Source organism: Macaca fascicularis, chromosome 8 (genome assembly GCF_037993035.2).
Source record: "Macaca fascicularis isolate 582-1 chromosome 8, T2T-MFA8v1.1".
Classification (NCBI taxonomy): Eukaryota; Metazoa; Chordata; class Mammalia; order Primates; family Cercopithecidae; genus Macaca; species Macaca fascicularis.
This window is the reverse complement of record NC_088382.1, coordinates 144791888-144816447: the sequence shown is the minus strand read 5'-3', so window position 1 is coordinate 144816447 and position 24560 is coordinate 144791888.

The window sequence follows — 24560 nt, the reverse complement described above, 5'->3', positions numbered from 1 at the left end:
TATTTTATTATTATTATTATTTATTTATTTATTTATTATTTTTAGTAATTGATGGACCAAGACTTTGATCAGATGTTAGTAGGTGGAGAAGAAAACATCTTCACTGGCAGATTTAGATCCCAGCTGTTGCCAGGCCCCAGAGAAATGGGCAAGGTACACAGCAATTCCCAAGAGAACTGGTGCTGAGCTCAAACGTAATCAAAGGATCAAATTGACATCTGTGAAAGCCACAATCTCAAAGAACTGAGAAACTTTTAATCCAAAAATGTCGTATAGGGGGACAACTTCCCATTAGCCATCTTGACCAGTCATCAAGATTTTGTCTCTTAAAAGGCAGCTGACAATAGGGGAATGAGGTCTGGGGGCCCCCAGGCATTTACTGAGACTTCGGGTTCCGTTAGAGGCTGTTCCTCCTGTCCTCTCACCAGTGCTCCCTTTTGAACGGGTTTTTCACAGCCCCCAAAGAACCTTTAGAGACTCCATATGAAGAAAAACCAATTGCTTTTAAAGTAAGAGGGAGGAAAAAGAGAGAAAGTAAATTGAGAGAAAGAAAAAGAGAGAAAGCCAATTGCTTTCAAAGTAAGAGAGAGGAAAAAGAGGAAAAGAGAGGGAGGAAAAAGAGAGGCATGGCAGGCAAGGAGCTGTCTGAGAATCTTTGCTAGTCCCTTGACCCCTGTCCATGGTGAGGAGGGAGCCACCACTTAGCAAGGCCCAGAGGCAGTGTTATAGGGCACGCAAAAGTCAAGGGGAAGTGCTGCTTCTGTGCTTTCAGCTACACTCCCAGGCCTGCCATTAAATATGGCAGACTTAGCATTTCCCACTTCAAATGAGCCCAGAAGAGTCCTGGGCCTCCACCCAGCCCCCTCCTACCTGCCTTCACTTGTCACCTTTAAACTGATGAAAGAGGCAAGGTCAGCAATTTTTAGGTTTTTGACAGGGCCCTATTTACATTGCAGAAAATCAGAATGAAACCTGGGGAGGCCTTGGGGCAGCAATGTCATCCAGACCCACAGGTGTGGGGGTGTCGGGGGGCTGGGGTCCCATCTGCTTTCTTCATCATTGCATTAGGCGATCAGGGTAACTGGCCAGGCTGGGCTGTGAGGACGGAGTTGCACAAGGGAAAAGCTGTAACCAAACAGGCTGCTGTGATCCAGGGTAAAATCTGTAGCACACGGCCTGCTATCTGCTTGCTTAATCTTTAAGACTCAGCCCAGGACCCCTGCTTCCAGAAGCTTTCCTGGTTCCCACTCCCAAGCTTGGGTCAGATGCTGCAAGTCTGCCTTGCCATTGAGTCCCAGGTCTCTCCTTCTCACAGCATCGACCTGAACGTTATTGTCATGGTCTGTTTACTTGCCCGCCTGCCCCATAGGACTCTGAGCTGCCCAAGGGCAAAGACTTGTGTCTTTTTCACCACTATCTGGCATACCTAATGCAGTGTTAAACATAGATGGGGCTGAGCTCTGCAGTCTGGGGTGAAGCACACAGGCTTTGGAGTCTGACAGCCTGGGTTCATATTGTGGTTCCACTATTGATGAGGTGTGTAACCTTGAGTAAGTTACCTAAGCTCTCTGAGCTTCACTGTGATCATCATTGCAGTAAGTAAGCTACTGTCTGACTTCTGGAATGGTTATGATGGTAAGGAGAAAGGAGATCATGCACACGAGTTCCCAGAAGAGAGTTCAGTTCATAGTAAGAGCCCAATAAATTCTTTCCAAAGCTTCCAGCTTGGTATTCATAGCAATAGCCACTTTTTTCTTGCCATCATATTTGATCATGTTCTCTCCTAGTTAATTAAACCTTTGATCGTAAGGACAACTGGCATAAACTGGTTTGGGAACAAACACAGCTGATTCCTAATAAGCAAAAAACACACCTGGTAGGATAAAAAAGTGACTGTGCATATTTGAAAGTGGCCCATACCCCCTACCTACTGTTCAGTATGTGGCGGGCTTCAGAAAGTAGGCTTTACATATGGGGCTGATGTATTATAGCACCCACAATAGAACCCGCTCTTAGCTGGCTCATAGGACCCTCTAACTAGTAGTAATAATAATCATCATTATTAATACTAATTACCTTTATTATTATTGTGGTTGTTATTTGTGTTCTGGTTCAAACAAGGCCTCTTAGCAGCCCTGGCTTTCTCCCATTTGGGTTTCTTATTATAATAAAAAGATGAAAAAACATCACGACAGGTTTACCAAAGTTGTGGTCTGTTTTAAGCGTTTACTTTCAATAAATCAACACTGCTAGCATCAAAAACAAATGCAAAGACACATAACTGCTTTATATAGTATAATTATATAATCTATTTTAAAATATAAATTCTGAGTGCACGCCAGGCCCTGAAGCCTGGTGGCAAGTTTTAAAGTTCATGTAAGGAAATCGACTTTTATCTGTTCTGTCAAGCTGTCCCTGTGAATGTTCATTAAGCGCCATTTGGGGAAAAGGATACATTTGAGGCCTTTTGTGACTAGGAGGCTTGAGCCAGATCCCCCCACGCCCCAGACCCTGAGGCTGATCCTCTCTCCGACACTTTGACTGGAGCTCTGTCTCTCTACCTCTGCAAGACACACACACACACACACACACACACACACACGCGCGATCCATCTGTGGGATTATGGTTTTACCCGGCTCCATTCCTGTCTTAGAAGCTCATTCTTGCTTTAATATTAAACACAGCAAGCTCAGATACAAGTTGTTCTCCTTTCACGAAATCGAATTAAACTTTCATGAGGGCTCATGAGTTCCTCTGTGCGGCTTTCCCTTCAGCTTCCCCGCAGAAGCCAACAAATTCTCAATTACTTTAACCCTTTCCTCCCAGCTCCAAGTGGGACACTCACTTGGCAGCTGGGGGGCTGCCCCTAAGCACGTCCCTGTCAGCTTCAAGCAAACAGCTGACTGGTGACGGTGTTTGCCAAGCAAGTATTTACCGGTTTCCACCGGGGGTTTCTTCCCAAACAATTTCACTTGAGCTAAGAGCTCTAACTCCTTAAAATAGGCTTCGTCTGCCCAAACCGACTTTCCTTCTTACAGAACTGTCTGTGGGGAGCAAATTAGCTTGTTATAGATTCCAAACATATGTGCTAAATTCTACTCTCGGTTTCTAACATACTGCATTTTTCTCCCTGTGAAATATGAGGTACCGGTGCTGAGATCTTTATTACCTATAAAATGTTTCTCTGCTTCTTGGTGCTCCCCTCTCCTACTCTGCTCCTGACCTTGCAGTCCCAGGCACTTTCAGGACTAAGAAATGCCAAAACATGAGAAGAAAATCCAGCCCTTTCTCAGCATCACAAAGCTGCTATGATACAATGTCACTTTGAAAGTAAAGAAGTTGCCGGTATGCCAAAGCTGGACAAATAATCCTGCTCAAAGAGCAGCAAAGCCCGGATGAGTGTGTGAATGGTTAAACAGCAAACCAGTCACAACTGGGTGACTTGATAAGAAGGCACATTTGGGAGGAGTGGAGACTTATGGGAAACAAGCCCTAGGGACAGGTCTATGAACTATTTGGATCAACGGGAAGTGTCACAAAATACACATGGAGTCACGGGCTACAAGAAGAATAATCACAGACACCGTCAATAGAATTAAATATTCCGCAGAGCCCTCCCTGAAGGTAGCAGGCCTCCTTATGCTCCATCACTGCACATATGGGTGCAGTAGCAAGTTAAGAATGGAAATAGCTAGGGATAGTGGCTGGGAAGTCTGCCTCTCTGCAGATAGAAACAATTCTCTGCAAACAGTATAAAACCCAGCAAGGCAAGACCTTCTAAACACACACTGGCTGTCCTGGAACGTGAGGCAAACTGGATCAAGGACATTCATATTCAAGGAAGAGGAATAACAATGAAAGAAGAGGTTCTGGCAGAATTAGAGATAGGTTTTTTGTTCACATTTGACTAGCAATTTTACCATTTGCTCAATGAAAAAGAATTACAGTTAGCAGTATGTGTGTGTGTGTGTGGGTGTGTGTGTGTGTGTGTCTATAGATCGAACTATATCTTTCTAAATGAATTATTTCATACCTTCCAGTTAGAAGAACACCTCCTACTATTTTTTTAAAGTATCCACAAGGGGACCCACTTGAAAATAAAACCAATAAGGCAAAGATCAAATACTTCCTAAGAATCTTATATGCTTTGTAACTTTTGACTCAGAATCTCCCTTATAGGAATCAGCTTCAGAAAATAATCTGAGATGTGGAGTCCAGATCTCTATACAACAATTTATAATGTAATGTAGCTTTTAAAAGACTGGAAATGCCCTAATTGTCCAACAATAGAGCATTTTTCTTTTTTTTGGCGGTATGTATAAGACAGAATGTCATGCTCCCTTCCAAAATGATATTTGAAAAAAATAAAAATAAAAAAAAACGGTTACCATATAAAGTGAAATGGCAGGATTAAAAAATATACATAGCCTCACTGAAGTCGTATGAATAGGATGTGCGGAAGTGCTCTGTCCATTGCAAAGCCTCTTGCACATGTCGAGAATCATTCTGACTGTGATATGATGGTCAGAGCTGAGCCGATGCCTGAGACGCATAGGTGGTCATGAAAAGAAAGCCACAGAGTGCGGCAGAGACCTGCACACCCATGTGTGCCCACTCACCCAGCTTCTTCAGGGGTTGGCACAGTTGTCAGAGGAAGCTCAGCAAAGAGCAGAATCTAGAGGATGCCAGCAGGGGTGGGTTACCTAGGTGGACTAGAGAGTAATTAATGAGGCTGAGAACATCAGGGTAATTAAGAGGCAGGCAGCCCACAGGTGCAGCAGAGTGCTCAGCCCTGGAAAATCAGAGGGCATCCCAAGTGGAAAGGAGCTTGAAGGGAGATGGGAAACAAATTAGGGGCAAAGAGAGGCCAGAAAAGGAAGACCAAGATACTCCAAAGGCAAAATCACACTGTTTAGAATGAAATAATTATTTCTATTAAATGCTGAAACTCCCACACCCTCCCATACACACACAATGTTTGCATAACCTATGATGATAGAACATGCCGTGGCTACTGTTTTTGAATTAGGGATTGTTTATGAATTGCATGAACACAGTAGCCAGGGGTCACAGCTAACTCAGTAACAGTGTGAATCCAGGTTTAGCTTTCTTGTCAGAATAATTTGCATGTGTCCTTTTTACTAAAGGGAAAGACTGAACTCCCTGTGTTCTATACACATTTTTGCCTTGGCTACCAAGAAATGCAGCTAAATTTACACCTGTATTGAAATCTTGAAATTGCACTGTACATATATTAAAATGGAAATAAGTGTTTTTAATGACTTTCTGTCTTTACTTAGACAATAGCTTCTTGGGAGGCAGAGACTGTCTGACTCCTTTCCCTACTTTTTTGATATGAATAAGATGATCAATGAATGTTGAAAGTTTTGATGAGGAATGAATATCAACCTATGCTCTTGGTCCGGTTCTGTCTCTTCTCTTAAAATAGTCTAAGTCTTCTGGTTTAGGTAAACCATGTCACCACTTGCTTGTTTTTATGGTGCAAGCTACCTCATTTTTTTTTTAAATAGGTGATTATAAGTTGTAAATGAATAGATGAGAAAAATGAAAGGAAGGAAGGAATGGAGGGAGGCAGGGAGAGAGGCAGGGAGGGAGAAAGGGAGGGTGGCTGAGACAGAGGGAGGGAAACCCAAGTTCAGGAGCCAATTCTTTAAGAGAAGTGCCTCTATAGGAACCAGAGTAGGTAGTGAGCATAGCAATACTTAGCTTGATTCTGATACATGCCCACTTTTTGTAGTATTGAACATATTCGTTGAATAGGCTAATTCATATTCATTGAAAAAAGTTTGAGAAAAGATAGAATAGTAAAAAGAGTAACAGCTACAACTTATTGCTTACTATGAGCTAGCTACCTTGCCAAGAATTTTATGTTCTTAATCTCCTTTCCTTACAACCCTGAAAGGTAGATATGATAATCCCCATTTTTGAAAATAGAAGCAAAGGCTTGGTGATAATAATTCACTTACCCAAGGTGGCGTATCCGGACTGTCAATTCTCTACTCCATCTCTCTTACCAGGACATCTCTGTTTTCTGCAATGAGGAGGCTGAACACAAAGAGATCCTTTTTCCCCTTTCAGCATACTTCTGCCCTACCCTTGAAGGAATCCATCAAAGATGGTGAAAGACCATATCTCTAAGAGGCAGAAATGGGGGTCCTGAGACCCCCCATTTCAGATTCAGAAATGGTCATGACTCTATGCTTACTCTTTCGCCCCAGATCATGAATCTTGGTCTGCTTGTTAAGAAGAGGTAAGAGGTGGCCCCTGTTTTTTTAATTCTCCTCTGTTCAGTCTTATTGATGACAGGAGAAGGGGTTTTAAACTCAAGCAGACATCGCTATGCACAGATTAGTCTTGGTCTCCTTTGTGTTAAACTGGGTAAGTGAAAGGACAGAAAAAATCTACAGGCCCTGGTAAGAGGAATCACCTGAAGAATTCTAAATTTCATTCACTTTGTCATGTTTTCAACAAGTCATCATAGAGTGTTACTATGACCTCAGTCCAGTGCTCACTATACTTGAGTTGCTTAAATTCAGGTTCTAAAAGCAGATACTAAAACATATGCAAATATAAATTACTTGATCAAGTTCATTTTAAAATTTATCATTCATTCATTTCAATAATTCCTCTGCTCAAAAAAAAAAAAGAAGTCAGGGACCTTAGCCAAAGCCCCCCAGTTGAGGGATCAAGGGTGATAAGAGAGAAAGAGAGAAAGGCAAACAGGCATATGACTCTGAGGACCAGCCAGAAGAGAGAGAGGAGGAAGCCTAGAGAGAACTAGACCTCTGAATTCAAGGAAAAGAGAGAATCAAGAGGAATGGGGCAGTGAGCAGGGTCAAATGCCACATGGAGGGGGTAAAGGTCCCCTGAACTCAACAGATAAGGACAAGGAGGAGTGTTTCTGGAAGAAAGAATGTTATGAGCAATGTATTCACAGAGGCAGGTGTGAACGTGGTTTCTGTAGAGTAAAACCTTAACAAATCACAATTAATTGTTGCTAATGTAGAATGGATTGAGTTTGAGGCTGGAAGTCCAAAGAAGCTGCCTCCCAGGCCCAATTCTGAAGCTGACTCACTGTGGGGCTTTGACTAAGGCCCCCTGACCTCTTTGGGCATCTTTTGGATCATCTGTAAAATAAAAGGATTGCAGTAGACACTCCTCAATGCTTCACCCTCCCATACTTACCATATCCTCATAGTAACTAATCAATCAATTAATTTAATAAATATTTATTGAGGACTTGCTGTGATTCAGGCTCCACACTTGAACACAGAAATGCACGGAGAGCACAATGAGAAACAAGCTGGTTCTCCCGAGCATCCAGAGACTTTTACAACAAATATGGGCCGCAATTTAGAGATGTCATCTCTTTTGAATGGAATGTGAAAGAATTTAAGACCTCTGAGTTTAAGATCAAACTAATGATCCCTAGAGACATCATTGCCAAGTCCACTCCAATTTCATCTTTCTGACTTGGGTCACCTGTGGAGCTCTCACCTGCAGGATTAGAGGCGGGCATCTTTGGCTACTGAATGAGGACAGATTTTCTAAGGGGATCAATGGGCTGTAAAACCAGGACAGCTGAGATGTCTTTGGGGCAGAATTCTTAGGCACTTAGAATTAATACACATTTTTGGGTGTTTGTGACCTTCAACTTGTTCACTTTTATTTTGAATTTAAAGGAAAACCCTTTCATCACATTTTCTCTTCAATTAGCTGAATATCCCTAGGCCTGCTGGTCCTAGGGTCTTCTTTCAAGTTCAGCATGTAGGAGCAGCTGATATGAACCACTTTGCAACCATACCTGTCCTGATTCTCCCAAGAACTGAAAAGGAAAAAAAAAAATCACCTTAATTTTTCCCTTAAAAGTCATTGCTGGCCGGGCACAGTGGCTCACACCTCTAATCCCAGCACTTTGGGAGGCCAAGGTGGGTGGATCAGTTGAGGCCAGGAGTTCGAGAATAGCCTGGACAACATGGTGAAACCTGGTCTCTACCACAAATACACAAAATTAGCAGGGAGTGTTGGTGCACTCCTGTAATCCCAGCTACTGGGAAGGCTGAGGCATAAGAATCATTTGAACCCAGGAGGCAGAGGTTGCACAGTGCAGTCAAGATCGCACCACTGCACTCCAGCCTGGGTGACAGCAAGACTTTATCTACAAAAAAAAAAAAAGGCTATGCTGAATTTTCCTGATTTTTCCTCTTCTTTGGGCTTAGGGATCATCACAAATAATTACTGAATATCCACCCACTACAAGCAGACATGCAGGACTTCTTGCTGGGTCCTAGATGCAGAGTACACAGTGTCTGCTTCACTAAACTTACAGAAGAAAAACATATAAAGAAAATTAATTCTACAGCTAGCCGACTCTGGGGAAATAAACAGGGCAGTCAGATATTGCTGGAACATACAAGTTTTAAGATAATCATATTTTTGTGCAGATTGTTATATGGACCCCCAAATCAATGATCTCTTCTTCGCTATTAACAGAAGTACATTCAAGCACATGACTGGCTAGTTAGACTACGGTAGAGATGATATGTGTCATTTTCAACCTATTGCCTTAAGACAGCCTCGTTTACCTTTTCTGTTCTTCTTCCCCACTGGGTGGACATAAGACATGGCAGTGACACCTTTGACTCTGCAGAGGATATGCTGTAGGAAGTGAAGGAGCCAGAAGATGGAAGGAACCTGGATTCCTGAATGACTCTGTGGAGCAAAGGTGCCATTGAATAGAATGCTTTCCTCAGATTGTTACATGAGAAAGAAATAAACATCTTTGTCCTTTAAGCCATGTTATTATTGTTCTTCTTGTTACTTTAGCAGAACTTTTTACTGTAACTAACAAAGAGAAACATGAAGCAAGAATCATTAAGATGTAAAAATGAAAATGATCACTGTAATTTATTGACTTGCAGAACTTTTTCTAAAACTATAGAGCTGATTTCCTTCCTTCAGTTGCTGGTGCTTTTTAATCAGAAGATCTGAATAGAGTTGGACAAGATTCCCAACCTCTCAAACTCTTATTTTTCTCATTCATAAAATAAAGTTACTATAATTATATTAACATCACAAGATTATTGTTGTGAAAAATATCCGATATATGTTTGCAAATTCTCTGGTACATAGAAGATTTTCAACCTCACCCACTACTTTGCAGTTTCAAAGGAAAAAAGAAAACCCACAACAATAAATATAATCAAGTTATCTGAGTCAGAATGAAAAGATGATTGTCGTTGCCCACACTTCACCAGCCTTCAGGAAGTTTCTGCAGCAACGTCAAGCACCTCTTCTTTTAAATCGATTCTCTTATGATAACTGTCACAAAGCAAAGTTCCCCAGAGAAGATGCGTGTCAAAACACAAAGGAGGTGTGTTCAGGCTCATGGCATTGCTTGTAAGAAAATCCAAGCAGGTTGCCAAACAATGTGAAGATGTCAAGAATAAGAGGAAATGATGACAATTCCTGTTTGAGGAGATGATGTTCCATTGCCAAAAGCAAAACAGAATCATGTGAATGGGAAGAGGAGTGCAGACAAACTGATTTTGGCACTGTTAGAAAGCAGACCTAGGTTTTATAAAGGCTCTTAAACAAAACGTGACCATGCCCAAGCTCTCGGGGATAGAGGAGAACAGACACACAACAAAATTGTGGCAGGTAGAAGATGTAAGAAAAGAATTTTCTCAGCTACAGAACAAGAATTTGAGATGAAATCATCTCTTTTCAACCACAAAAACAAAATCTGGAATCACAATATGGGATTCTTTTCAGCCTAGAAACGTAATTCCTAATGGGAAAGGAGTGCTGGAAGGAACAGCACTCAGCAAGCCTATAAAAACCCTAACATATTTTGACCATCACAAAAATACACAACAATGACATTCATTTATTTGTTCTAATGTATCTATACTATCCATAATCTTTATTTGCTAAAAATGCTTCAACCATTGCATACTCATAAATTTCAATAAGATGTTCAAAACACTTCTGGCTTCCTTGTGGGTAACTCATATGAAGAACAGCTTCTCTTTACTGTCCTCACTACTCTGTCCCAGCTCCCCTATGTTAATGCATAATGCATTTCTTAATTTGTACCTGGAACTTTCTGCCACTGCCACTCAGGTTCCACCAAGTTCCAGTTATGCAGAGAAGAACTTGGATATGGAAAGTGAACTGAGAAATTTGGAGCTGTCAAAATCCATGGGAAATAATGGTGTTTATTTCTGTCTGAGGAAATAACTTTCCATGCCAAAACCAAAGTGAAACCATCCCTTTATTTCCTAAATTGCCATGATTGAGCTGCTATTTTGCAAACTCCCTAATATCCTTTTTCAATAATTGTCATCAATAGGAGGGACTCACAAATCAGAGTTATTGAAGCTTAAATCCTTGAGTTCATAGAAGGAGTAAACTTGAATTTTTAAGGTAAATGATAGAGTAGTTCAGGAATAATTCCTGCATTCAATAGCATAATATAAAAACATAAATTAGATGCATCCAACTCTGCAAATTTAGCCCCAAAAACATAAAAATGGGTTACCTCCCAAAATGGGGATTTCTCTCCATGGCTCAGTAATCCTCATTTTTTTTGTTTGTTTGTTTTGTAAGCTGCATTTTAAAATCTTATATTTATGTTTGGAAGTGTAGGTCTTTGAAAGACCTACATATTCTATTTCCTTAGTTTCAACACCCATATGGCATTCAAAACTATTAAAATATGAAAAATATACATGTGAAATGAAAGATATAAAACCAATTATCTACCAAGACCTGCAGAGCAAGCCATGATGTTATGCTCCAGGCCTTTATGAGTGCTGCTCCTCTACTTACAGTTTCTTCCTTTTTCATCTATTTGGCAAATTCCTACTCATCCCTCAAGAGGCAGCCCAACCATCACCTCCCTGTGAAGCCTTCCTTCACTCTCCCACTTTAGCTTCTCTAAAGCCTCCTTTGGACCTTGTAAATGCCTCCAGTGGGGATCTGAGCTATGCATAGGTTGTCTCCACTAAACTAAAAGCCCCATGAGCTCAAGGACCCAGTCTATTTGCCACCATAATTCTAGCATCTAGCATAGAGCATGGCACATCAAACCATGACACTCAAACCACGCTTTTTGTAGTGAAGTAGTAACAGTATATCCTTTCATACAAATGGCCTCAGTATATCCTCATAGGGATGTGAAGTAGAGATCACATCATCCTGCTTTTATAGAGGACACTGAAGCTCAGAGATTTTTAATGGTCAGGCCTAGAGGTAGCTTATGTCATTTCTATACATCCCATTAGACAAAATACAATCACATGATTTCCATTTAACTTCAGTGGAAACAGAGAAATGTAGTCCTCAGTGTGCCAAGGTATAGGAAAATAAAACAGAATTTGGAGAACACCTAGTATTGTCTCTGCCACACTATGTTTACTCCCTTTGCACCATCCCATCCCACCATACACACACAAAAGCCAGCCAGGAAAGCATAATCTTCCACAGAACTTAGCAACATCCTAGGTATAAGAAGTCCCTGGTCATACTGATGGCCCATATTCCCCGGTGACCATTTATAGGAATCAGACTCCAGCCTAACTACAGTCAGAAATCCTGATGGAGTCATCTCAAGGCAGACCCCAGGGGAAGAACTGCTCAGTAACTAATGAACCATCCTAGAAGGGCAGAAACAGGAGGAGGGAAAACCCTCTCCCTGGCTAATGAGAGGAGAGACATCTGCAAGCTCATTGGGAGTTTGATGAGGATTTGTCCCTTGGAGGTTGAAGGGTTGCACTAATTCATCCCTCATTGTATTAGTCAGGGTTGTCTAGAGGGACAGGACTGATGGGATAGATGTATATATGAAAGGGAGTTTATTAAGGAATATTGACTCATACAATCACAAGGTAAAGTTCCACAATAAGCCATCGGCAAGCTGAGGAGCAAGGAAGCCAGTTCGAGTCCCAAAACTTCAAAAGTAGGGAAGGCAACAGTACAGCCTTCAGTCTGTGGCCAAAGGCCCAAGAGGCCCTGGCAAACCACTGGTGTAAGTCCAAGGATCCAAAAGCTAAAGAACCTGGAGTCTGATGTTCGAGGGCAGGAAGCATCCAGCACAGGAGAAAGATGAAGGCCAGAAGACTCAGCCAATCTAGTCCTTCCATGTTCTTCTGCCTGCTTTTATCCTAACCATGCTGGCAGCTACTTAGATGGTGCCCATCTAGATTGAGGGCAGGTCTGCCTCCCCTAGTCTACTGACTCAAACATTAATCTCCTTTGGTAACACCCTCACAGACACACCAGGAACAATACTTCGTATCCTTCAATCCAATCAAGTCAGCACTCGATATTAACCATCACACTTAGGTATTTCATTCTCTTTGACTCTCAACCTGCTTATCCACGTCAAAACAGGCTAAAACAAAATGTCAACGGCTGCCCAGTAGAAGAAAAAGTTGACAAAAGCCCCCTTCTTGACCTCTCACATGAAGTTAGGTCGTCTCCTTTCTGTGGTTGTTAAGCATTTACAACACTTCTCCTGTAACATTATACTGAAATTGCTTGCTTCCATGTGTAACTCCCTTATGAGATGAAATGTTAGTTACTTCTAATGGGAAGAACATGAACTCTGGGGTATGAAATGTGTACCATAATGATTGATATCCTCCACAAGGAGCTGGCTGTGCAGGCTGTGTAACCTATTTCATCTGTCTAATCTTCAGCTTCACATCCCTAAAACAGGTAACTCCCACTTTACAATTGCTGGAATTGTCACACACAGATTCTTAATCCACTGCAGAGTAGGCAATATTGCATCCAGCACAGGAGATGGAGTCTGGGTCCCACTCTTGAGATTCTGAGTTAATTGGTCTGGGGTGTGCCTGGGCATCTGGAGTTTTAATAACTCCCTCAGATGAGTCATGCATTTAGCAAGGGTTAAGAATCACCAGGGTCAAGAGAAGAACGTCAGCCTTCATGCCCGGGGGCTTCATCTAGCCAGATTCCCATCAATGTTTTCCACTTAGAGACATGGTGGATGGTCATGAGACCTGACTAAACATTCAGCCTGGCTCTTACAAAAACCCATAATCAGAAAATAGAATTGGAACTGCAAAGTTCCTACTGCTCCTCGGGTTATTGGGTGGAGATCTGAGTAAGATGGGTACTGGATTGAGCAAAATACAGTAGCCTCCTTCTTATAAACAGTGAAGCACCATAATGGTTTGAATGGTGATGATGACAAAAAAGGAAAATAAAATGACTCTGTGCAATAAAGCAAGAAGAACTTGAGAGCTACACTCTTGATGCAGAGGATAGAATTTATCAGATGCAGAAAACCCAGGAAAATGGGGACAGAAGAGAATAGTAACCATTGGAAGAGGGGATGCAGGGAGATGGTGGAAGGTTGACACCTTAGGGGATCCAGCAAAAAGTTTGCTGCGAATCGGGAATGATTGGTGAAAGTTTAGCATCAGTAAGTGACATTGGACATTTTATTTAAAGTTGACCCCTGAACAGTGTGTTATTGCCATTCACCCCATTTTCCTCCAAACTGTCACTTAAAGTCTTATATGCCGCAAACTTGGAGCATTGGTGACTTGGAGGAATTAAAGGTTACAGCAATAAGTGCCTAGGGTGAGGAGGTGAAGAGATAGATGTCTGTAATTCCCTTTTCTGAAGCCAATGGGGAGGTAGCAGCAAAGCATCGGGGGAAGAAGGTGGCTCTCGTATTCCACGAGGTGGCCAACCTCAAAGTGAGTGGAGGCCCAGGGTGGAAATGGAGATGAGGAGAGGAGCAAGTACAGCAGAGAAGAGGACTGTAGCACCAATTGGCCAAGGAGAGGAGGAAGCCCACTCATTCACTCACTCAACAAAGCCTTTGGACCACTTCTGATGGGCTAGACAGACACTGTGCTAGACATAGAATAAAGATCCTTACTCTTACAGAGTTTACATGCCAGAAGGAGCAGACTATCCATAAATAATAAACTGAAAATAAGTATACTTTATGGTAGGTGAGAAACTGATAGTGCTATGGGAAAACAGTAAAAGCAGACTAGGTGAGGTGGGATTAATCATGCCATGATGGGCAGAGTGGCAGGCAGGTGCAATTTTAAATAGGGCCACCAGGCAGGACTTGAAGACTTGGTGAGGTCTGAGAAAAAGATTGGGTGGAGGTGAGGGGCCCACCTGGAGGTCCTTTTGGGGGCCAGCCAGAGATAGAGAGCAGATCAGAGGTCTGAAGCTGGAGATGTGCTCCTGTGTTTGATGAACACAAGGAAGTAAGTGTAGTCAGAGCAGAGTGGGCAGAGAGTGGCCACCACCACTTTTATCCAAATCTATAAGAGAATGATAGTTCTTAAAAAGAGACAGAGCCAGGTTTTTTTAATTACATGGGGAGAAAACTATACATTCAGATGATCTATGCACTAAATAAGAATTAAATGAAATAATGTGTGTGAAGTGCTGGCACATAGTAGGTTCTCAGTAAATGTGAACTTTCTTCTACCCTTCAGACATTTCACCTGTTATTTGTTAGAAATTTGACAGTGGTGTTCTGCGCCCAAATAAAGCCGTTATTACTTCTCTTTGAGTGTTCTGAAGATGCATAATACTTTGAGAAAAAATAACAGCAGCAAAAGCAACAATGACAAACAATAGCTGTGTATCCAAAGCTAATCTGGAGAGCAGGGTCAAGGTGGAACCTCCCCGTCATATTCCAAATGTTGACTTTGGGAAGCACCTGTGGGACTCAGGCACTGCTTCTCCAGAGCAGGCTGTAACTCTCTCCCCGACGCAGCCATACGGGGATAACTGTAGGAGGGCCTTACACCCAAGTTACCAACTGACAAGAGACAAGAGTGAGAGACAAGCTCACAGCACCTTTCAATGCAGTGGCCAGGTCTACCAGTGAAATGTGGTAGTAACTGAATCATGGAAGCTGGTCTTTCCTGTACTGTTCTCATGATGGTGAATAAGTCTCAAGAGATCTGAAGGTTTTAAAAAGGAGGAGTTTCCCTGCCCAAGCTCTCTTTGCCTGTTGCCATCCATGTAAGATGTTACTTATTCCTCTTTGCCTTCTGCTACGATTGTGAGTCTTCCTCAACCATGTGGAACTGTAAGTCCAATTAAACTTCTTTTGTAAATTGCCCAGTCTCAGGTATGTCTTTATCAGCAGCATGAAAACAGACTAATACAGGCAGATAGCCCTGTCTCTGAATGCTCATATTAGTTACTCTCCCTCCCTTGCAAGGGTAACATCGGAGAGAGAAGAGAGTGACTGGTCATGCTGGTAAGAGATTCCTCTTCCATGTGCCAAGGAAAAAATGTGGTGAGCAAGGCTGAAGAATTCGCCCCCAGCACAGTTTATCCCCCACAACTTAATAAGATGTCAGGTGGTCTGTTCCAAGATGGCTGATGGAAGAGCTTTGGTCTGCAGCTCCCAGCGTGACTGATGCAGAAGACGGGGATATCTGCATTTCCAACTGAGGTACTGGTTCATCTCATTTGGACTGGTTGGACAGTGGGTACAGCCCATGAAGGGCAAGCCAAAGCAGGGCAGGGCATTGCCTCACCCAGGAAGTGCAAAGGATCAGGGGATTTCCCTTTCTTAGCCAAGGGAAGCTGTGACAGACTGTACTTGGAAAATCGGGACATTCCCACTCAAATGCTGCACTTTGCAAATGGTCTTAGCAAATGGCACCCAGGAAATTATATCCTGCGCCTGGCTCGGTGGATCTCACACCCAAGGACCCTTGCTCACTGCTAGTGTAGCTGTCTGAGATCAACCTGCGAGGGAGCAGCCTGGCAGGGGGAGGGGCGTCCACCACTGCTGAGGCTGGAGTAGGTAAACAAAGCACCAGGAAGCTCAAACTGGGCAGAGCCCACTGCAGTGCAGCAAGGCTTGCTGCCTCTATAAACTGCACCTCTGGGGGCAGGACATAGCTGAACAAAAGGCAGCAGAAACCTCTGCAGACTTAAACATCCCTGTCTGACAGCTCTGAAGAGAGCAGTGGTTCTCCCAACACAGTGTTTGAGCTCTGAGAACGGACAGACTGCCTCCTCAAGTTGGTTCCTGACCCCTGTGTAGCCTAACTGGGAGACACCTACCAGTAGGGGGCAACTGACACCTCATACAGGCAGATGCCCCTCTGGGACAAAGCTTCCAGAGGAAGGATCACGCAGTTATATTTGCTGTTCTGCAATATTTGCTGTTCTGCAGCCTCCACTGGTAATACCCAGGCAAACAGGATCTGGAGTGGACCTCCAGCAAACTCCAACATACCTACAACTGAGGGACCTGACTGTTAGAAGGAAAACTAAAAAACAGAAAGGAATAGCATCAACGTCAACAAAAAGGACATCCACACCAAAACCCCATCTGTAGGTCACCAACATCAAAGACCAAAGGTAGATAAACTCACAAAGATGGGGAGAAACCAGAGCAGAAAAGTTGAAAATTCTAAAAACCAGAATGCCTCTTCTCATTCGAAGGATCACAGCTCCTCACTGGCAACAGAACAAAGCTGGACAGAGAATGACTTTGATGAGCTGACAGAAGTAGGCTTCAGAAGGTCAGTAATAACAAACTTCTCCAAGCAAAAGGAAGATGTTCGAACCCAACACAAGGAAGCTAAAAACCTTGAAAAAAGAATAGACGAATGGCTAACTAGAATAAACAGTGTAGAGAAGACCTTAAATGACCTGATGGAGCTGAAAACCATGGTACTAGAACTACATGACACATGCACAAGCTTCAGTAGCCGATTTGATCAAGTGGAAGAAAGGGTATCAGTAACTGAAGATCAAATTAATGAAACAAAGTGAGAAGAGGAGTTTAGAGAAAAAACACTAGAAAGAAATGTGAAAAGACCAAATCTACATTTAATTGATGTACCTGAAAGTGACGGGGAGAATGGATCCAAGGTGGAAAACACTCTTCAAGATATCATCCAGGAGAACTTCCCCAACATAGCAAGGCAGGCCAACATTCAAATTCAGGAAACACAGAGAATGCCATCAAGATACTTCTCAAGAAGAGCAACTCCAGGACACATAATTGTCAGATTCACCAAGGTTGAAATGAAGGAAAAAAATGTTAAGGGCAGCCAGAGAGAAAGATTGGGTTACCCACAAAGGGAAGCCCATCAGACTAACAGCGGATCTCTCAGCAGAAACTCTACAAGCCAGAAGAGAGTAGGGGCCAATATTTAACATTCTTAAAGAAAAGAATTTTCAGCCCAGAATTTCATATCCAGCCAAACTAAGTTTCACAAGTAAAGGAGAAATAAAATCCTTTACAGACAAGCAAATGCTGAGAGATTTTGTCACCACCAGGCCTGCCTTAAAAGAGCTCCTAAAGGAAACACTAAACATGGAAAGGAACAACTGGTACCAGCCACTGCAAAAACATGCCAAATTATAAAGACCGTCAATGCTAGGAAGGAACTACATCAATTAATGGGCAAAATAACCAGCTAACATCAAAATGACAGGATCAAATTCACACATAACAATATTAACCTTAAATGTAAATGAGCTAAATGCCCCAATTAAAAGACACAGACTGGCAAATTGGATAAAGAGTCAAGACCCATCAGTGTGCTATACACAGGAGACACATCTTACACGCAAAGACACACATAGGCTCAAAATAAAGGGATGAAGGAAGATCTACCAAGCAAATGGAAAGCAAAAAAAAGCAGGGGTTGCAATTCTAGTCTCTGATAAAACAGACTTTAAACCAACAAAGATCAAAAGAGACAAAGAATTACATAATGGTAAAGGGATCAATTCAACAAGAAGAGCTTATCGTCCTAAATATATATGTGCCCAATACAAGAGCACCCAGATTCATAAAGCAAGTCCTTAGAGACCTACAAAGAGACTTAGACTCCCACACAATAATAATGGGATACTTTAATACCCCACTCTCAATATTAGACAGATCAACAAGACAAAAGATTAACAAGGATATTCAGGACTTGAACTCAGCTCTGCATCAAGTGAATCAATTAGACATCAACAGAACTCTCCACCCCAAATCAACAGAACATACATTATTCTCAGCACTACATCACACTTATTCCAAAACTGACCACGTAGCTGGAAGTAAAGTACTCCTCAGCAAATGTGAAAGAACAGAAATCACAACAAACTGTCTCTCAGACCACAGTGCAATCAAATTAGAACTCAGGATTAAAATGCTCACTCAAAACCACACAATTACATGGAAACTGAACAACCCGCTCCTGAATGACTACTGGGTAAATAACGGAATGAAGACAGAAATAAAGATGTTCTTTGAAACCAATGAGAACAAAGACACAATGTACCAGAATCTCTGGGACACATTTAAAGCAGTGTGTAGAGGGAAAATTTTAGCACTAAATGACCACAAGAGAAAGCAGAAAAGATATAAAATCGACACCCTAACATCACAATTAAAAGGAATAGAGAAGCAAGAGCAAACAAGTTCAAAAGTTAGCGGAAGGCAAGAAATAACTACGATCAGAGCAGAACTGCAGGAGACAGAGACACAAAAAACCCTTTTTAAAATCAATGGGGGGCGGAGCAAGATGGCCGAATAGGAACAGCTCCAGTCTCCAACTCCCAGCGCGAGTGACACAGAAGACCAGTGATTTCTGCATTTTCAACTGAGGTACTGAGTTCATCTCACTGGGGAGTGCCGGACGATCGGTGCTGGTCAGCTGCTGCAGCCCGACCAGCGAGAGCTGAAGCAGGGCGAGGCATTGCCTCACCTGGGAAGCGCAAGGGGGAAGGGAATCCCTTTTCCTAGCCAGGGGAACTGAGACACACAACACCTGGAAAATCGGGTAACTCCCACCCCAATACTGCACTTCAAGCATACAGGCACACCAGGAGATCATATCCCACACCTGGCAGGGAGGGTCCCACACCCACGGAGCCTCCCTCATTGCTAGCACAGCAGTCTGTGATCTACCGGCAAGGCAGCAGCGAGGCTGGGGGAGGGGCGCCCGCCATTGCTGAGGCTTAAGTAGGTAAACAAAGCTGCTGGGAAGCTCGAACTGGGTGGAGCTCACAGCAGCTCAAGGAAACCTGCCTGTCTCTATAGACTCCACCTCTGGGGACAGGGCAATAACAAACACAGCCAAAACCTCTGCAGATGCAAACGACTCTGTCTGACAGCTTTGAAGAGAGCAGTGGATCTCCCAACACGGAGGTTGAGATCTGAGAAGGGACAGACTCCCTGCTCAAGTGGGTCCCTGACCCCTGAGTAGCCTAACTGGGAGACATCCCCCACTAGGGGCAGTCTGACACCCCACACCTCACAGGGTGGAGTACACCCCTGAGAGGAAGCTTCCAAAGCAAGAATCAGACAGGTACACTCGCTGTTCAGAAATATTCTATCTTCTGCAGCCTCTGCTGCTGATACCCAGGCAAACAGGGTCTGGAGTGGACCTCAAGCAATCTCCAACAGACCTACAGCTGAGGGTCCTGACTGTTAGAAGGAAAACTATCAAACAGGAAGGACACCTACACCAAAACCCCATCAGTACATCACCATCATCAAAGACCAGAGGCAGATAAAACCACAAAGATGGGGAAAAAGCAGGGCAGAAAAGCTGGAAATTCAAAAAATAAGAGCGCATCTCCCCCGGCAAAGGAGCGCAGCTCATCGCCAGCAACCGATCAAAGCTGGACGGAGAATGACTTTGACGAGATGAGAGAAGAAGGCTTCAGTCCATCAAATTTCTCAGAGCTAAAGGAGGAATTATGTACCCAGCGCAAAGAAACTAAAAATCTTGAAAAAAAAGTGGAAGAATTGATGGCTAGAGTAATTAATGCAGAGAAGGTCATAAACGAAATGAAAGAGATGAAAACCATGACACGAGAAATACGTGACAAATGCATAAGCTTCAGTAACCGACTCAATCAACTGGAAGACAGGGTATCTGCGATTGAGGATCAAATGAATGAAATGAAGCGAGAAGAGAAACCAAAAGGAAAAAGAAGAAAAAGAAATGAACAAAGCCTGCAAGAAGTATGGGATTATGTAAAAAGACCAAATCTACGTCTGATCGGGGTGCCTGAAAGTGAGGGGGAAAATGGAACCAAGTTGGAAAACACTCTTCAGGATATCATCCAGGAGAACTTCCCCAACCTAGTAGGGCAGGCCAACATTCAAATCCAGGAAATACAGAGAACGCCACAAAGATACTCCTCGAGAAGAGCAACTCCAAGACACATAATTGCCAGATTCACCAAAGTTGAAATGAAGGAAAAAATCTTAAGGGCAGCCAGAGAGAAAGGTCGGGTTACCCACAAAGGGAAGCCCATCAGACTAACAGCAGATCTCTCGGCAGAAACTCTCCAAGCCAGAAGAGAGTGGGGGCCAATATTCAACATTCTTAAAGAAAAGAATTTTAAACCCAGAATTTCATATCCAGCCAAACTAAGTTTCATAAGTGAAGGAGAAATAAAATCCTTTACAGATAAGCAAATGCTTAGAGATTTTGTCACCACTAGGCCTGCCTTACAAGAGACCCTGAAGGAAGCACTAAACATGGAAAGGAACAACCGGTACCAGCCATTGCAAAAACATGCCAAAATGTAAAGACCATCGAGGCAAGGAAGAAACTGCATCAACTAACGAGCAAAATAACCAGTTAATATCATAATGGCAGGATCAAGTTCACACATAACAATCTTAACCTTAAATGTAAATGGACTAAATGCTCCAATTAAAAGACACAGACTGGCAAACTGGATAAAGAGTCAAGACCCATCAGTCTGCTGTATTCAGGAGACCCATCTCACACGCAGAGACATACATAGGCTCAAAATAAAGGGATGGAGGAAGATTTACCAAGCAAATGGAGAACAAAAAAAAGCGGGGGTTGCAATACTAGTCTCTGATAAAACAGACTTTAAACCATCAATTATCAAAAGAGACAAAGAAGGCCATTACATAATGGTAAAGGGATCAATTCAACAGGAAGAGCTAACTATCCTAAATATATATGCACCCAATACAGGAGCACCCAGATTCATAAAGCAAGTCCTTAGAGACTTACAAAGACACTTAGACTCCTATACAATAATAATGGGAGACTTCAACACTCCACTGTCAACATTAGACAGATCAACGAGACAGAAAGTTAACAAGGATATCCAGGAATTGAACTCATCTCTGCAGCAAGCAGACCTAATAGACATCTATAGAACTCTCCACCCCAAATCAACAGAATATACATTCTTCTCAGCACCACATCGTACTTACTCCAAAATCGACCACGTAATTGGAAGTAAAGCACTCCTCAGCAAATGTACAAGAACAGAAATTATAACAAACTGTCTCTCAGACCACAGTGCAATCAAACTAGAACTCAGGACTAAGAAACTCACTCAAAACCGCTCAACTACATGGAAACTGAACAACCTGCTCCTGAATGACTACTGGGTACATAACGAAATGAAGGCAGAAATAAAGATGTTCTTTGAAACCAATGAGAACAAAGATACAACATACCAGAATCTCTGGGACACATTTAAAGCAGTGTGTAGAGGGAAATTTATAGCACTAAATGCCCACAAGAGAGAGCAGGAAAGATCTAAAATTGACACTCTAACATCGCAATTAAGAGAACTAGAGAAGCAAGAGCAAACACATTCGAAAGCTAGCAGAAGGCTAGAAATAACTAAGATCAGAGCAGAACTGAAGGAGATAGAGACACAAAAAACTCTCCAAAAAATCAATGAATCCAGGAGTTGGTTTTTTGAAAAGATCAACAAAATTGACAGACCACTAGCAAGACTAATAAAGAAGAAAAGAGAGAAGAATCAAATCGACGCAATTAAAAATGATAAAGGGGATATCACCACCGACCCCACAGAAATACAAACTACCATCAGAGAATACTATAAACACCTCTACGCAAATAAACTGGAAAATCTAGAAGCAATGGATAATTTCCTGGACACTTACACTCTTCCAAGACTAAACCAGGAAGAAGTTGAATCCCTGAATAGACCAATAGCAGGCTCTGAAATTGAGGCAATAATTAATAGCCTACCAACCAAAAAAAGTCCAGGACCAGATGGATTCACAGCTGAATTCTACCAGAGGTACAAGGAGGAGTTGGTACCATTCCTTCTGAAACTATTCCAATCAATAGAAAAAGAGGGAATCCTCCCTTACTCATTTTATGAGGCCAACATCATCCTGATACCAAAGCCTGGCAGAGACACAACAAAAAAAGAGAATTTTAGACCAATATCCCTGATGAACATCGATGCAAAAATCCTCAATAAAATACTGGCAAACCGGATTCAGCAACACATCAAAAAGCTTATCCACCATGATCAAGTGGGCTTCATCCCTGGGATGCAAGGCTGGTTCAACATTCGCAAATCAATAAACATAATCCAGCATATAAACAGAACCAAAGACAAGAACCACATGATTATCTCAATAGATGCAGAAAAGGCTTTTGACAAAATTCAACAGCCCTTCATGCTAAAAACGCTCAATAAATTCGGTATTGATGGAACGTACCTCAAAATAATAAGAGCTATTTATGACAAACCCACAGCCAATATCATACTGAATGGGCAAAAACTGGAAAAATTCCCTTTGAAAACTGGCACAAGACAGGGATGCCCTCTCTCACCACTCCTATTCAACATAGTGTTGGAAGTTCTGGCTAGGGCAATTAGGCAAGAGAAAGAAATCAAGGGTATTCAGTTAGGAAAGAAGAAGTCAAACTGTCCCTGTTTGCAGATGACATGATTGTATATTTAGAAAACCCCATTGTCTCAGCCCAAAATCTCCTTAAGCTGATAAGCAACTTCAGCAAAGTCTCAGGATACAAAATTAATGTGCAAAAATCACAAGCATTCTTATACACCAGTAACAGACAAACAGAGAGCCAAATCAGGAATGAACTTCCATTCACAATTGCTTCAAAGAGAATAAAATACCTAGGAATCCAACTTACAAGGGATGTAAAGGACCTCTTCAAGGAGAACTACAAACCACTGCTCAGTGAAATCAAAGAGGACACAAACAAATGGAAGAACATACCATGCTCATGGATAGGAAGAATCAATATCGTGAAAATGGCCATACTGCCCAAGGTAATTTATAGATTCAATGCCATCCCCATCAAGCTACCAATGAGTTTCTTCACAGAATTGGAAAAAACTGCTTTAAAGTTCATATGGAACCAAAAAAGAGCCCGCATCTCCAAGACAATCCTAAGTCAAAAGAACAAAGCTGGAGGCATCACGCTACCTGACTTCAAACTATACTACAAGGCTACAGTAACCAAAACAGCATGGTACTGGTACCAAAACAGAGATATAGACCAATGGAACAGAACAGAGGCATCAGAAATAATACCACACATCTACAGCCATCTGATCTTTGACAAACCTGAGAGAAACAAGAAATGGGGAAAGGATTCCCTATTTAATAAATGGTGCTGGGAAAATTGGCTAGTCATAAGTAGAAAGCTGAAACTGGATCCTTTCCTTACTCCTTATACGAAAATTAATTCAAGATGGATTAGAGACTTAAATGTTAGACCTAATACCATAAAAATCCTAGAGGAAAACCTAGGTAGTACCATTCAGGACATAGGCATGGGCAAAGACTTCATGTCTAAAACATCAAAAGCAACGGCAGCAAAAGCCAAAATTGACAAATGGGATCTCATTAAACTAAAGAGCTTCTGCACAGCAAAAGAAACTACCATCAGAGTGAACAGGCAACCTACAGAATGGGAGAAAATTTTTGCAATCTACTCATCTGACAAAGGGCTAATATCCAGAACCTACAAAGAACTCAAACAAATTTACAAGAAAAAAACAAACAACCCCATCAAAAAGTGGGCAAAGGATATGAACAGACATTTCTCAAAAGAAGACATGCATACAGCCAACAGACACATGAAAAAATGCTCATCATCACTGGCCATCAGAGAAATGCAAATCAAAACCACAATGAGATACCATCTCACACCAGTTAGAATGGTGATCATTAAAAAGTCAGGAAACAACAGGTGCTGGAGAGGATGTGGAGAAATAGGAACACTTTTACACTGTTGGTGGGATTGTAAACTAGTTCAACCATTATGGAAAACAGTATGGCGATTCCTCAAGGATCTAGAACTAGATGTACCATATGACCCAGCCATCCCATTACTGGGTATATACTCAAAGGATTATAAATTATGCTGCTATAAAGATACAACATACCAGAATCTCTGGGACACATTTAAAGCAGTGTGTAGAGGGAAATTTATAGCACTAAATGCCCACAAGAGAAAGCAGGAAAGATCTAAAATTGACACTCTAACATCGCAATTAAGAGAACTAGAGAAGCAAGAGCAAACACATTCGAAAGCTAGCAGAAGGCTAGAAATAACTAAGATCAGAGCAGAACTGAAGGAGATAGAGACACAAAAAACTCTCCAAAAAATCAATGAATCCAGCAACACATCAAAAAGCTTATCCACCATGATCAAGTGGGCTTCATCCCTGGGATGCAAGGCTGGTTCAACATTCGCAA